This window comes from Cucumis melo, chromosome 7, assembly GCF_025177605.1.
Source record: "Cucumis melo cultivar AY chromosome 7, USDA_Cmelo_AY_1.0, whole genome shotgun sequence".
NCBI lineage: Eukaryota > Viridiplantae > Streptophyta > Magnoliopsida > Cucurbitales > Cucurbitaceae > Cucumis > Cucumis melo.
The window spans coordinates 18,501,169-18,517,287 of NC_066863.1; positions in this window are offsets into that span (position 1 = coordinate 18,501,169).

The window sequence follows — 16,119 nt, forward strand, 5'->3', positions numbered from 1 at the left end:
CAAGCCCCTGACCCGGCTGCGCCAGTTACTCATGCGGACCTAGCCGCCATGGAGCAGAGGTTTAGAGATTTGATTATGCAGATGCGGGAGCAGCAGAAGCCTGCCTCGCCAACTCCGGCGCCAGCTCCAGCGCCAGCTCCAGCACCAGCTCCTGCTCCAGCTCCGGCCCCAGTACCAGTGGCGCCCCAGTTTGTGCCGGATCAGTTGTCAGCAGAGGCTAAGCACCTGAGGGATTTCAGGAAGTATAATCCCACGACGTTCGATGGGTCTTTGGAGGACCCCACCAGGGCTCAGATGTGGTTATCGTCCTTGGAGACCATATTCCGTTACATGAAATGCCCTGAGGATCAGAAAGTTCAGTGTGCTGTTTTTATGTTGACTGACAGAGGTACTGCATGGTGGGAGATTACAGAGAGAATGCTAGGTGGTGATGTGAGTCAGATCACGTGGCAGCAGTTTAAGGAGAGTTTCTATGCGAAATTCTTCTCTGCTAGTTTGAGAGACGCCAAGCGGCAGGAGTTCCTGAACTTAGAGCAGGGTGACCTGACAGTGGAGCAGTACGATGCGGAGTTTGACATGTTGTCCCGCTTCGCTCCCGAGATGATAGCGACCGAGACGGCCAGAGCTGATAAGTTTGTTAGAGGCCTCCGACTGGACATTCAGGGTTTGGTCCGAGCTTTCCGACCCGCTACTCATGCCGATGCACTGCGCCTGGCAGTGGATCTCAGTTTACAGGAGAGGGCTAACTCATCTAAGACCGCTGGTAGAGGTTCGACATCGGGACAGAAGAGGAAGGCTGAGCAGCAGCCTGTTCCAGTGCCACAGCGGAATTTCAGATCAGGTGGTGAGTTTCGCCGCTTCCAGCAGAAACCTTTTGAGGCAGGGGAGGCTGCCAGAGGGAAGCCGTTGTGTACCACTTGTGGGAAACACCATCTGGGCCGTTGCTTATTCGGGACCAGGACTTGCTTTAAGTGCAGGCAAGAGGGTCATACAGCTGATAGATGCCCGTTGAGACTCACGGGGAACGCGCAGAATCAGGGAGCAGGCGCTCCACATCAGGGTAGAGTCTTTGCTACCAACAAGACTGAGGCTAAGAAGGTAGGCACGGTAGTGACAGGTACGCTCCCAGTGTTGGGGCATTACGCCTTAGTTTTGTTTGATTCGGGTTCGTCGCATTCTTTTATCTCGTCCACATTTGTGTTGCATGCCCGCTTAGAGGTAGAGCCCTTACACCATGTTCTATCAGTATCTACTCCTTCCGGGGAGTGTATGTTGTCGAAGGAAAAGGTGAAAACATGTCAGATTGAGATAGCAGGCCATGTGATTGAGGTAACACTGTTAGTTCTGGATATGCTCGACTTTGATGTAATTCTGGGTATGGATTGGTTAGCCGCTAACCACGCCAGCATAGATTGTTCCCGTAAGGAGGTAACGTTTAACCCTCCCTCGAGGGCCAGTTTTAAATTTAAAGGAGAAGGGTCAAGGTCGTTGCCTCAGGTAATCTCAGCCATCAGGGCCAGTAAACTGCTCAGTCAGGGTACTTGGGGTATCTTAGCGAGCGTGGTGGATACTAGAGAGGCCGATGTATCCCTGTCATCAGAACCAGTAGTGAGGGACTATCCGGATGTCTTTCCTGAGGAACTTCCAGGGTTACCTCCGCACAGGGAGGTTGAGTTTGCCATAGAGTTGGAGCCGGGCACGGTTCCTATATCCAGGGCCCCTTACAGAATGGCCCCCGCAGAACTGAAAGAACTGAAGGTACAGTTACAGGAATTGCTTGATAAGGGATTCATTCGACCGAGCGTGTCACCTTGGGGTGCGCCAGTTTTATTTGTTAAGAAGAAGGATGGATCGATGCGTCTATGCATTGACTATAGGGAGTTGAACAAGGTAACCGTAAAGAACAGATATCCCTTGCCCAGGATTGACGATCTATTCGACCAGTTACAAGGAGCCACAGTATTCTCTAAAATTGATCTTCGGTCGGGATACCATCAGCTGAGGATTAAGGATGAGGATGTACCGAAGACAGCATTTCGTTCCAGGTATGGACACTACGAGTTTGTTGTGATGTCTTTTGGTTTGACGAATGCTCCGGCAGTGTTTATGGACTTGATGAACAGAGTGTTTAGGGAGTTCCTAGATACTTTTGTGATCGTGTTTATCGACGATATCTTGATATACTCCAAGACGGAGGCCGAACATGAGAAGCATTTACGTATGGTTTTGCAAACACTTCGGGATAATAAGTTGTATGCAAAGTTCTCGAAATGCGAGTTTTGGCTGAAGCAGGTGTCCTTTCTGGGTCACGTGGTTTCTAAGGCTGGGGTCTCTGTGGATCCAGCTAAGATAGAGGCAGTCACCGGTTGGACCCGACCTTCCACTGTTAGTGAGGTTCGTAGCTTTCTGGGTTTAGCAGGTTATTATCGACGGTTTGTTGAGAACTTTTCTCGTATAGCTACTCCTCTCACTCAGTTGACCAGGAAGGGAGCTCCTTTTGTTTGGAGCAAGGCATGTGAGGACAGTTTCCAGAACCTTAAACAGAAGCTAGTTACCGCACCGGTTCTCACTGTACCTGATGGTTCTGGCAGTTTTGTGATTTATAGTGATGCTTCCAAGAAGGGTTTGGGTTGTGTTTTGATGCAGCAGGGTAAGGTGGTCGCTTATGCGTCCCGTCAGTTGAAGAGTCATGAGCAGAACTACCCTACACATGATCTAGAGTTGGCAGCAGTGGTTTTTGCTTTGAAAATATGGAGGCATTACTTATATGGTGAAAAGATACAGATATTCACGGATCATAAGAGCTTGAAATACTTCTTTACTCAGAAAGAATTGAATATGAGACAGCGAAGGTGGCTTGAGTTAGTGAAGGATTACGATTGTGAGATACTGTATCATCCAGGCAAGGTGAATGTGGTAGCTGATGCTCTTAGTAGAAAGGTATCACATCCGGCAGCACTTATTACCCGACAGGCCCCATTGCATCGGGATCTCGAGCGGGCTGAGATTGCAGTGTCAGTGGGGGCAGTTACTATGCAGTTGGCCCAGTTGATAGTACAGCCGACTTTGAGGCAAAGGATCATTGATGCTCAGAGTAACGATCCTTATCTGGTTGAGAAACGTGGCCTAACAGAGGCAGGGCAAGCGGTTGAGTTCTCATTATCCTCTGATGGTGGACTTTTGTTTGAGAGACGCCTCTGTGTGCCGTCAGATAGTGCGATTAAGACAGAATTATTATCTGAGGCTCATAGTTCCCCATTTTCCATGCACCCAGGTAGTACGAAGATGTATCAGGACCTGAAGCGGGTTTATTGGTGGCGTAACATGAAGAGGGAGGTAGCAGAATTTGTTAGTAGATGCTTGGTGTGTCAGCAGGTTAAGGCACCAAGGCAGAAGCCAGCGGGTTTATTACAACCCTTGAGCATACCGGAATGGAAGTGGGAAAACGTGTCCATGGATTTCATTACAGGACTGCCGAGGACTCTGAGGGGTTTTACAGTGATTTGGGTTGTGGTAGACAGGCTTACCAAGTCAGCACACTTTGTTCCGGGTAAATCCACCTATACTGCTAGTAAGTGGGCACAGTTGTACATGTCCGAGATAGTGAGGTTGCATGGGGTGCCAGTGTCGATTGTTTCTGATAGAGATGCCCGTTTCACTTCCAAATTCTGGAAGGGTTTGCAGACTGTTATGGGCACGAGGTTGGACTTTAGTACGGCTTTCCATCCACAGACTGACGGTCAGACTGAGCGTCTGAACCAGGTTTTAGAGGATATGTTGCGAGCGTGTGCATTGGAATTTCCAGGTAGCTGGGACTCCCACTTACATTTGATGGAATTTGCTTATAATAACAGTTATCAGGCTACTATCGGCATGGCACCATTTGAGGCCTTGTACGGCAAATGTTGTAGATCCCCGGTTTGCTGGGGTGAAGTGGGCGAGCAAAGATTGATGGGTCCTGAGTTAGTTCAGTCTACTAACGAACCAATACAGAAGATTAGATCACGCATGCATACCGCTCAGAGTAGGCAGAAGAGTTATGCAGATGTGAGGCGGAAGGATCTTGAGTTTGAGGTAGGGGACAAGGTGTTCTTAAAGGTAGCACCTATGAGAGGCGTCGTGCGTTTTGAAAGGAGGGGAAAGCTGAGTCCCCGTTTTGTTGGGCCGTTTGAGATTCTGGAGTGGATTGGCCCTGTAGCCTATCGCTTGGCGTTACCACCATCACTCTCGACAGTTCATGATGTGTTTCATGTTTCTATGTTGAGGAAGTACGTGCCAGATCCATCCCATGTAGTGGATTACGAGCCACTGGAGATTGATGAAAACTTGAGCTATACTGAACAACCTGTTGAGGTGCTTGCTAGAGAGGTGAAAACGTTGAGGAATAAAGAAATCCCTCTGGTTAAAGTCTTATGGCGGAATCACCGGATAGAAGAGGCTACGTGGGAGCGTGAAGATGACATGAGGTCCCGTTATCCCGAACTGTTCGAGGAATAAAACTTTCGAGGACGAAAGTTCCCTAAGGGGGGAAGAATGTAACGCCCCAAAATTTTCGAGGTAAACTCTTACCGCCTTATTTAATTTTTAGGGGATTTTAAATTTTGGGATTAATTTCTGAAATTCTCGAAGTTATTAGTTGTAAATTATATGATAATAATATAATAGTAACTATATTATTATTATTATTGTTATTATAATCTTTATATATATAAATTAATATTAATATTATCTTCTGTTTATTTTATTAATCTTATTATTATTATTAATTAATTAGGTAAAAGTTAATACATATATATATATATATAATATTTTATTTATTATTATTATTAATTAGGATTATTAAAAGTTAATATATATATATATACATTTAATAATATTTTAATTATTATTATTATTATTTTAAAATGTTATTATTATTATTAAATTCTTAATTTAATATATATATATATATATAAAAAAAAAGGAGAAGGGAAACCCTACCGCGCAGCCCCATCCATTTCGTTTTCTTCCGTGCGCCGCCGCTCACCCCTTCAACTTTTCTCCTTCATTTTTCCGGCAGCTTCCTTCTTCTTCTTCTTCTTCTTCTTCTCTTCGGCTTCTTCACCCGACGAACACAGACGCCATCCGTACGCCTTCGACGACCGTCCATTTTTCTCCATCCGCACCTCACCGACGGGAAGCCACAGCGACAGTCGTCCCCGACCATTCTTCTTCTGGGTTCCGCGTGCACTGCCAGCCATCGGCCGTCTCTGCCTCGGTGGTTTTGCGTCGGCTGTCGTCATCCCAGCATCGACGTAAGGGCAAGCCATTCTGCCATCGCCGCCGCGTGTGCCGCCGCCGGGTAGTGTGGAAATTAAACCGGCTCCAAACCGGCTGAGTGAGCCGAGCCGAATGAGCCGGGCGAGCTGAGCCGCGAGCCGAGCCGAGCCGAGAACCAAGCCGAGCCGAGCCGAGCCGAGAACCAAGCCGAGCCGAGCTGAGCCGAGTCGAGCCGAGCCGAGGACCAAGCCGAGTTAAGCCGAGCCGAGCCGAGCCGAGCTGAGCCGAGACCAAGCCGAGCCGAGCCGAGTTGAGCCGAGCTGTGAGCCGAGGCCAAGCCGAGCCGAGCCGAGAGTGAGCCGAGCCGTGAGCCGAGGCCAAGCCGAGTCGAGCCGAGCCACCTAAGCCTCCCTTCCTCCACTTCGGGTCACGGTGAGTCTTCGGTAAGGATTTGTCATTCGTAGGGGATTTTGCAAATAGAAGTAGTATACAAGCAATTGGGGCATTCTTGTGCTCCCTAAAACCCACTAGTAGCAAAAATATCATAAAGCTCAGTAGTGGAGCAACATTTCTTTGGTCAATATGGAATGAGAGAAACAACAGAACATTTGAGGAAAAAACAAAATTTGACCATCAACATATTGGAAGATATATCTAATTTTATCGGATTGTGGTCATGTAGAAACAAATTACTCTCAAATTAAAATTTGATTCAAATATCCCTAAACTTACAAGCTTTCGTTAAATAAGTTGTCTATATTGGACTTCACTCTAACCCCTTTCTTCGAACCTATACCACTTTTATAATATTCATATATTAGGAGTTCAATGTAAAACATCTTGATTCGAAGATGGATAAACACATAGATGTTTGTGGTTTCTTGCTAAAAAAAAGGTAGTAGATGAATGCTTTTGCTCCTAAGAAAATTTGGAAAAATAATTTTAAAAAAGGAATAATTTCACCAAACTTATTATAAACCATAAGGTTCTCCAAAAATTGTTATTTTTATTCATCTCCAAAAGCATCCTAAATGGATCCTTCTATTCATCTATTACATGAAGTGATTTTTGTTTATTCAGAGAATTTACATAAATAAAAGAAAATACAAAGTATGTACATTCTTCTATATAAAAAATATTGGAGGACATATATTACTTTTATATTATTCAAAAAGTATCCCTTAACACACTCAAATATTCACACGAGGAATCGTTTTCTTCATTCATTCTTTTTCGGCGACTTCATCATCTTTTTCCTTTATTTTTTTTCTGATCTTAGTTCATTTTTTTTTTTTTTTTGGTGGCATGGTCTCTACTTGATGATAACAGCGGCAATATCTCTCCACATCCATCACCAGCGGGCAAGTATTCCCATAGACAGTGTTTTCACATCACTAATAGAAATTGATATCTTTATGTTCAGTTTCTATCACTTAGGGCAAACGGTACCTACCTACTGGTTCTCAAAGATTAAACTCAAGACAAAGTTCCTCTTAGATGCCCCGAGATGAAAAACATAAAGGTGTACATAAGTCGGGTTTAAATATCATCTTCATCGTTTTTGACAAAAAAATTTAAAGCTTATTTATCTTCCTCATATTGGAGAATATCAAGATCGTTTAAATATCATTTTGATATGATCTAAATGATCGTTTACCATTGTCAACACAATCATTTAAATTTGAAGCCATTTTCTCATCGTTTAAGAAAAACTACATGATCGTTTTGATATGATCTAAATGATCGCTTACCATAGTAACCATGATCATTTAGCATGGTCAACATGAGTATGTTGCCAAGTATGAAAAGAAAAAATCGCGATTGATTTGGGTGATTTAGGTTTTCATGGGCTTTTTTGGTATTTCATCCTCTATTTTGGACTTCTACATAATGGGTTAAAATTTTGCTATGTGATGTAAATATTTTGCGTAATTATTCAATTTTTAAAAAATCCCTATTTATTTTTACATATGTTTCTTTTTTTCTAGTTAATAACATAAGTGAGTAAAAGATGTTTTTTTAAGTACATTAAAAGGTAATCTACCCTAAATAAATTTGTTTTTAACTGAAGTTGTGTTTATAGTAACTTTATTTATATTAAATGCTATATTTATATGGAGTTAATACGTAATAGATGAAAATCGTATGAAAAATGATTGCGTTAAAATTTTAATATGCAAATTTTAGGTAACTATCAAACTAAAATATTTGAAAAGTGAAAAAAAGAAAGATATTAAACATAGATATGAACGCACTCATATCCCAAACCCAGAAAAATCAATTGACATGGAGTATGATAATAATCACACATACTTTGTGGTTCAAATATACCCCTATCCTAAATTGTACTACACCATAAAGTTTCCAACTTTGTCTATTTACCTCCCATGAATTTCTTTGTTGAACTTATATATAGAATAAGATTATAAAAGTATAAGGTAAAAGAAACATTTTATTGAGTTTGACAATAAGTATTATGTCATTTTTTATATGGTCCCAAAGAAACTAACAAGTTAGTCCTTTTAACTTTTAAGACTTATTGCATGTCTGATTAAATAAGTTTAAAATTTTAGATGCATAGTAGAGACTTATATACCTAAGTATAAGGTGACCAAATATATCTTATATATTTGATATACTTTAGCTTGATATACCACTCATACATACTTGATATACTACTAATGTACACTTGATACACTACTGATATCCACTTTGATACACTTGATACAGTTGTTTGATATACACTTGATACCTTTCTACACTACTACAATTTTGAAGTTTCTTGGCACACACAAAATTTGATGTAACAACCCAACTTTTTCAAAATTAAGCTGAGGTCATTACTTAACCAAAACAAGTTTTCAAAAGTTAAAAATAATGCAAAAACCTATAATTTTATTGAATAAAATATAAATTTAAAACAATCTAAGAAAACCAATGCTTGACAATCCAAATAAAATAAAACTACTAAGAAAACATGCTTTGGGCCTTATCTAACTTTATAGAAAAATATAAAGTGTGTAAACTTTTAAAAAAAGAAACATCTATCAGTCATGACATGAGCAATCATCAAAACTCTAAAAACATGAAAAACAAAACATGAAAGCATTTAGCAGAAGCATGTGCACATATCCTCATATGGCATATCACGGGTCCTTTTTATCGTCTGCCAACTTGCCCTTGCCCTTACCTTTGCCTAGAAAATTAAACATAGAAAATGGTGAGCATATAAATATACCTAGTAAGGGACCCACAACTAATACTGCTAAATAAATTGTTAACTTTCTATTAGGCGGTACCCTAAGTCATATCAATTTTATGATCCCATATGAAGACAAATCAATAATAAAGTGAACTTAAAGGTACACTTACCAATTAAACAATCATCAGTATCAGTCTAAAGAGATGATGATCTTAGGGGACATCGTACATACAGGGTACAGTACTTGTCCCGTCTCGCCCCAAATGTCACTTTCTACGGTCAGATGAGGGACATGCCTCCTAGCCACTCGTAACATATCTCATCGTGAGATCATGCGATAAACAGCTAGTAAGTAGAACAACTTACTCCAACTTGTTTTATCGCAAGGCCTTCGTCTTGAACCTTAGAGGCTTAACTCAACACAGTGGAAAAATCTACAACCTTTAGACTTACACCATCACTTAGCAGTCTTGTCACAACAAAGAAGTTCTTTGTTAAGTAGTAAGTACAAACAGTAAGAAACTAAATAAATATAACTTCTCTTTTTATTAACTTTACATAGGGTTTAAGCTGAACGGTTGCATTCCTTTTCTCCTTAAGAACAAAAATTAAAACTGAGTTCTGATCCACTTTTCTTCTTCTACCGCCCAATTCTTCTCCTTGTGGCGAAATATTTAAAGGTGTAAAGACCTCATTTTCATCCTTTTCCTCGGTCCTAGCAACCATTTTAGGGACAATCGTCATGGCTTCCTTTCCCTAGCTCAGTTTCTTCACACTCATCGTGTTGAGCCTCTTCAACCTTAACGCGTCGGATGTCCTTCCTTCAATCTGAGCAAGAGCCTCTGGCGTTACCCACTGACTCCTTCAACGTGAGGTAAGATGACATGGCTTGGACACCGTACAAGTTTTCGTAACAATCCTCTTTTCCCTCATTTACTTGGCTTTTACGCCTAACCTTCATTCCTTACTCGGCCTCAACACCTAACAAGTTGGGGAGGAAAAACTTAAAACGTAAGTCAAAGACTTAGTGAGTGATGGGTTTAGGAAAACCTTTTTAGGAATACAATAGATTCAATAGTGACAATACCATAATAACAACAATGCCAATGTCCATAACATTAAGCTTTATAAACACAAGCTTTTTATCGAATAAAACACAACCCAACAATTAAAACAATTTCACAGGATTCAAGTTGTTAAAGCAACCACGACTCATCATCGGGACTTGGGATCCTTCCATCGCCTGGACCTAGGATTCACACTTATCAATGTCTTGCGATCTACCTAGGATTACCACCACCGTCTTGCAACATTCAATCTCATCTCAGACCTAGTGTTCACTTTCACCAGCATTTACTCTCCTAGACCTGAGATTCATGTTCTCCAGCGTCTTACGTCAAACCTAAGATTTTCACCAGCATCTCGTGATATATCAGTTATCATTACTCGTCAGAACACCAACATCACGTGAGAGCCGTTAGCTCAACATATCACTTTCAACACATAACACACAGATATGATACAACAAGTATCAATGAAAAGATTACAAAAGAATGTTATCATGCAACATTCATAAGATACTTGTCTGTCTATCAAGTTCATAAATTCCAATGCTTATGTGATAAAAAAAATATGCATTTATTTAGAAGGATATGAAATCATTTACAACTATTTGTTTTATAAAGATAATTCACAACAACACTTAGCCTCAACTCTTTCTTCCACCTTCCTCTTCTTGCCTCATGGTTTCCTTCAGTAAACTTTTCACCTTCAGTAAACTTTTCAAGACTCCAAAATTTACTCTTAACAACTCAGTAGAATGTTTAGTAAATGTCTTCCCTTTTTCCATCCAATCTTCGGTCTTATTTATAGTGACCTTTCACATCCAAGGATCATTTCCCTAGTGTACACGTGTCAACTTTTCATTTCGCTACGTTCTGCAGCTAACCTAAATTTGACTTATCTCCTTGGAAATCCAAACTTCTTTAAGTTTTCTGACTTTTTGCTCGGAAAACATCAGACTTTACTCTTCCTTAGAGGGTCATCCAATCATTTCAACAGAACACCTACTTCATCGCCATACTCTTAGATGTAGGTACTTTTTCCCCTACTACTACTCCAATCGCCTAGCCCTTGGCATTAAACATAACTTCTTCGCCAGAAGCCTCAACGCATTACCTAATTCCACGCAATGGCTCTTAAACAAATACTTCTTTTCGCATCACCATTTCTCCAATCGCATCCTTCTTTGCAAAATGATTCTCGCTACACTTGGTCGAAACAACTTATCTTATGGAGTTTGTCTTCAACAGAACTCCCTTTTAGATTCAGGGTCTCACAGCATTAGCTTAATAACTTAAACTAATAGCTACCATAACTCCAAATGCCTATTGCAATCAAACTCAGTACAAGAATGACATAAACATAATATGCATAAATCATCCGACAATCAGCATAATTATACATTCGGTCAAGTAAGACTTGCCAACACAATATTCTCAATTTCAGTCAAACCATTACATAATCCTATCAATGCATTTTAATTTCATGCATATTTAGTCAGACAATTCATATAGTACAACTTCAATCTTAAATCGAAGATCCGATAATAGAAATCCCTTACCTCAATTTATAATTAAACTCCTTTGAAAAACAATTCTCAAATTCAACCTATACATAACCAAAGTTAAATTAATAATTTTGCCAACAAGATTACCAATTTAATTTACCTTAGGTTTAGCACCAACAACAACAACATGTAATAAGGACTTATTTAACGCTACAGAAAAACTTGATTTGAAAAGCATATGGAGCAACAAACAATTCATTTAAATTTAACAAATAATATATTTGGGATAAGTACAAAGAGAGTTCTTGCAAAATCAAGGTCACTCCATGCATCCATGTGAGGTCACTCCATGCATCCATGTGGAGGCATGACCGCTTAAGACACTTAACACATATCTTCTCATGAGATAACACGTTGAACACCTAGTAAATGAAATAAACATAACAATCATTCTAAACATGTAATCAGGACTTATTTAACGCTACAGAAAATCTTGATTTGAAAAGCATATGGAGCAACTGACAATTCATTTAAATTTAACAAATATTACATTTGAGATAAGTACAAAGAGAGTTTTTGGAAAATAGAAATATACAAGTTGTTTCCCAAAAACAAACATTTTCTCTTCTCGCATAACTCTACATCTCACGTTTAAAGATTAGCAATAAGATGATGTGACACAATTATGGCACAGTAGGCGATTAAGACAACAAGTTAAACGCTGGATGTTCTTCATTACCTGGGGGAAAATAAAATAAAACATTTGAAGATTTGACAAAAGAGTCTAGTGAGTGGGGTCACCAGTAAATTTAATAAATAAATTCTCGCCATAACGCATTACAAAGTTCTTTTCACAATACCACGTGATATAAATAAGTATGCGTTTTAATAGAAATGTGAGTTCAAATTAGAAGATCATAATTAGAAGATCATTTCGCTACGTTAGCCAATTTACACGTTTAAATCTTATTAGCAAGTATTTATAAATCTCATAGAAACCTTTCCCTTGCAAAATCATTTCATCATAATCCATATCGCATAAGAAGAATATTTTCACATTATGCGTTTTGTATAACATAACGCAAAATCACTAAATTTCGTCTATTGTACCCTCCTTAGCTTAAGTGTCAACACACTATCATTGCCGAGTTGCAGCTCTGCGGAGTAATCTCAATGTATACATCAATTTTCATTAATTTCATTACTCATAATGTGTCTTCCAATGCTAGATCACACAGCAAGCAAAGGCCATCTTATACCATATCATAAAGCAAGTATAAGATATCTCATACCAGATCACATAGCAAGTATGAGCCATCATATTCCAAATCACACAACAAGAATAGAGCATCCCAAATCAGATCACGAAGCAACTGTGAGGTATCTCATCGTTTAGGGTACTAAAATTATTTCACAACAATAATCCAAATTCATTTTCAATTATGACTCATTTGCAAGCCAAGTCCATTTTCAAAATTTGAAAAAAAAACATAATAATAATTATTAAACTCAACGGTTCAAAAGTGAAATATTCAAGGATTTAAATGCAGTGGAAATTCATTTAGTTGGCAAACATTTTAAAGAGAACCACTCACAATCAGGTAAACGTCTTCTCGTTCGAGCTCTTAGCCGAAACCTTGTCGAATTTGAACTCGTGGCGGCTTTGAAATTCTTTGCAAACTTCTTCAATTCTCCTAAGTAAACACCAAATAAAATAATCCCTTAAGCTTGTCAGACTTCTCTTATATAGGCTTTTTTAGTGAGATTTTTCATGTTATAATGATTACCTCTACCCGACGGTGAGGTCATCCAATATCAAGACTCCATGTGGCTACTGGCACTTCCTTATCCTAAACAAAGTGGGCGACAAGGTCAAATCAGAATGTCGACCTTAATGCATAAGAATGACGTCAATTACCTCGTGGTGAAAGAAGCTCACATCGTCTTACATCTCAACGCGTAGCTCTTTCTTAACGCATAGCTAGAACGCCTTACACAGTTTGCCTTGTAACACTTCCTATTGCAAAATCTAATCACATACCGTAAATGCAGCCAATCTTTGTCGCGTGCGACCTTAACGAGTAGTTTTGCAATGCAATCAGGGTCTCACAATTATGAACATTTGTTCGTGAGGGATTATTCTTTGATTTGTACGAGTGAGAGTGGCCTAATTGTCGATTCAATAGGCCTATCATTTTAGGGACAAGACTGAGTGGGGAGCTAGAAACATAATCGCACAATATGATATTCACTCTTTCCTAACTTTAAGATAAGTAGATGAGTGTTCCCTTAAATGGTATCTTCTGAACTTGAACAAATGACCTTACCCTCTCTATGGCAAGAGAGGTGTTTCTGTTTATTGGTTGGACCATAAACATGTAGTTCATTAAAGGAGCATTGATATTAAGGACTAAGAAGTAACCTAGAGGTAAAATTATAATTTGACCCAATTGGTGTTCGGACACCTATGAAGGACTAATTTATTTTTATTAGTCTATATACGTGGACACCAAAATATATTTGCAATGACAAGAGTTTAATTGTGAGTTTTTAGTGGAGTGTGTATACATAGTTAACGAATATTGATAATGGGTTAATGAATTTAGCCAACTAATCTCATATCATTGTAGCTTCTGGTCGGTAGGTTCATTAGGTCTCATTCCTAGCTCATTAAGACTAATGAGGTTAATATATATTGAATGTAATTTGAAATGTTCAAATTTACTTAGAAAATTAATATAATGTATGATGATACATTATAATATAAGTCATACATTATAATATAAAGTTTATATTTTAATTAAAATTTATTATATAAATTTAATTTTGGGATATGATTCAAAATTAATTTATGAAAAAATAAAATATTTGAATAAATTCAAATGTTAATTTAAAGTGAATTAAATTAAGGTTACTTTACATAAATATAACAAAACCCAAAAATATTTGCAGTCCATATAACAAAAAACATAAAGCCCATGAAGTCGGTAAAATATTTTCATAATTTCTAGGTTTGCCCTTGCGTCACTTCTCTTTCTTATTTAGAATTTCTTCTTTTTCAGATTTCTTCATCTCCTCTTTCAGATTTTCTTTCTTCTATTTTTAAATGATTTATTCTTTTTTTTTTTAAATCTTCTATTTCATCTTTATCATTTTCGACAAGATTTTTTTAAGGTACTTCATCTTCTTCATATTCAAGAATATGAAAATCGTTTAAATATCATTTTGACATGATCTAAACGATTGTTTACCATTGTCGACACGATCGTTTAAATTGGAAGCTCTTTTCTCATTGTTTAAAAAGAACTACACAATTGTGTTGATATGACCTAAATGATTGTTTATCATGGTCAACAAGATAGTTAATTTAGATTTAAAATCATTTTTTCCATTGTTTAACAAAAACTACATAATAGTGTGGATATGATTTAAACGATCGCTTACCATAGCCCAACATGATCATTGTTTAACATGGTCAAAAAGAACTATACGATCGTGTATCATGACCTAAACAATCGTAGATCATTTATTTAGACTATAGTACATGATCATTTAGAAGAAGATTACTCATGCGTGCGTGTAATCGATTAATTGCGTGTTGATTGGGATACTTTTGTATTTCTCACTGTGTGTCTATGAGCTTTTTTCCATTTTTGAAAATTTTCTATATAGTGTAAATAATTTACCAGTTTGTTATATTTTTGAAAAGCCCCCATTAAATTAATATTAAAATTGTAGGTTAAAGTTTAATGCATATATGACACATTAAAATTATAGGTTATGAGAGAGATATAATTGAATATGATTGAAACATGAACTAAATTAGATGTTAATATTTAATTTAATAATAGTTTAGTTCAATTATATTTAATTAAATTTGATTTAATTAAGTCAACTAATTAAAACTATAGGTTACGTGAGAGATATTTTTTTAAATATGATTTAAATGAAATATTAATTAATAAGATTTAATTAAGAGTTTTATTCAAAAATATAATAAACCAGTTAAATATTTTTCACTGTATAGAACAATTCTAAAAACGGAAAAAGTTCACAGGCCCACAATTGAAAATACTGAAAATGCCCTAGTCAACACTCGATTTATCAGCCACATGCGCATGAGTAATCTTTTTCTAAATGATCGTGTACTACAGTTTTAATGAATAGTCTACGATCGTTTAGGTCCTGATACACAATCATATAGTTCTTTTTAACAATTGGAAGAAGCTTCAATTTTAAACGATCATATTGACCATGCTAAACGATCGTGTTGACTATGGTAAGCAATCGTTTAGATCATATCCACACGAATGTATAGTTCTTTTTAGACGATGGAAAAATGACTTTAAATGTAAACGATTGTGTTGATTATATGGTAAGCGATTGTTTAGATCATGTCAACACAATCATTCAAACGATGGGAAGAAGACTTTAAATTTAAATGATTGTGTTGACTATTGTAAACAATTATGTTGACAATAGTAAACGATCATTTAGATCATGTCAAAATAATATTTAAACGATCTTAATATTCTCGAATGTGAGGAATATGAAGTAGCTTCAAAGATCTAGTCGAAAACGATAAAGATGAAATAAGAGTTTTAAATAGAAGAATAAATCGTTTTGATAAATGAAAGAAAGAAAAATTTGGAAGATGAGATTGAAAAAATTTGTAAGAGAAAATGAATAAATCTCAAAGGAGAAGAAGAAAGAGAAAAGAGAAGTGATAAGTCATCCACACATATCTTCCCACAATATTCAATGGAATTTATGAAAATACTATACCGACTTCATAGATTTTTGCTTTTTGGTACACGGACCGTAAATATTTTTGTATTTTATTATATTTATTAAAGTTAATTTTTAAATAAATAGACTAAAAATAATTGGATAGGTTTTACTATAATCTGTACATAGTTTTTATTTTATTTTATTTTATTTCATAACCATTCATCTTTATTTATTATTATTACTAGTGTTAATCAAACTAAATGGTTCAATAATCCATAATTATCTCTATGCCACAATCCAACTAAATAAAGTTGTTTTTTTTTTTTTTTTAACTATTAGTATCTTTTATTTTTCAACA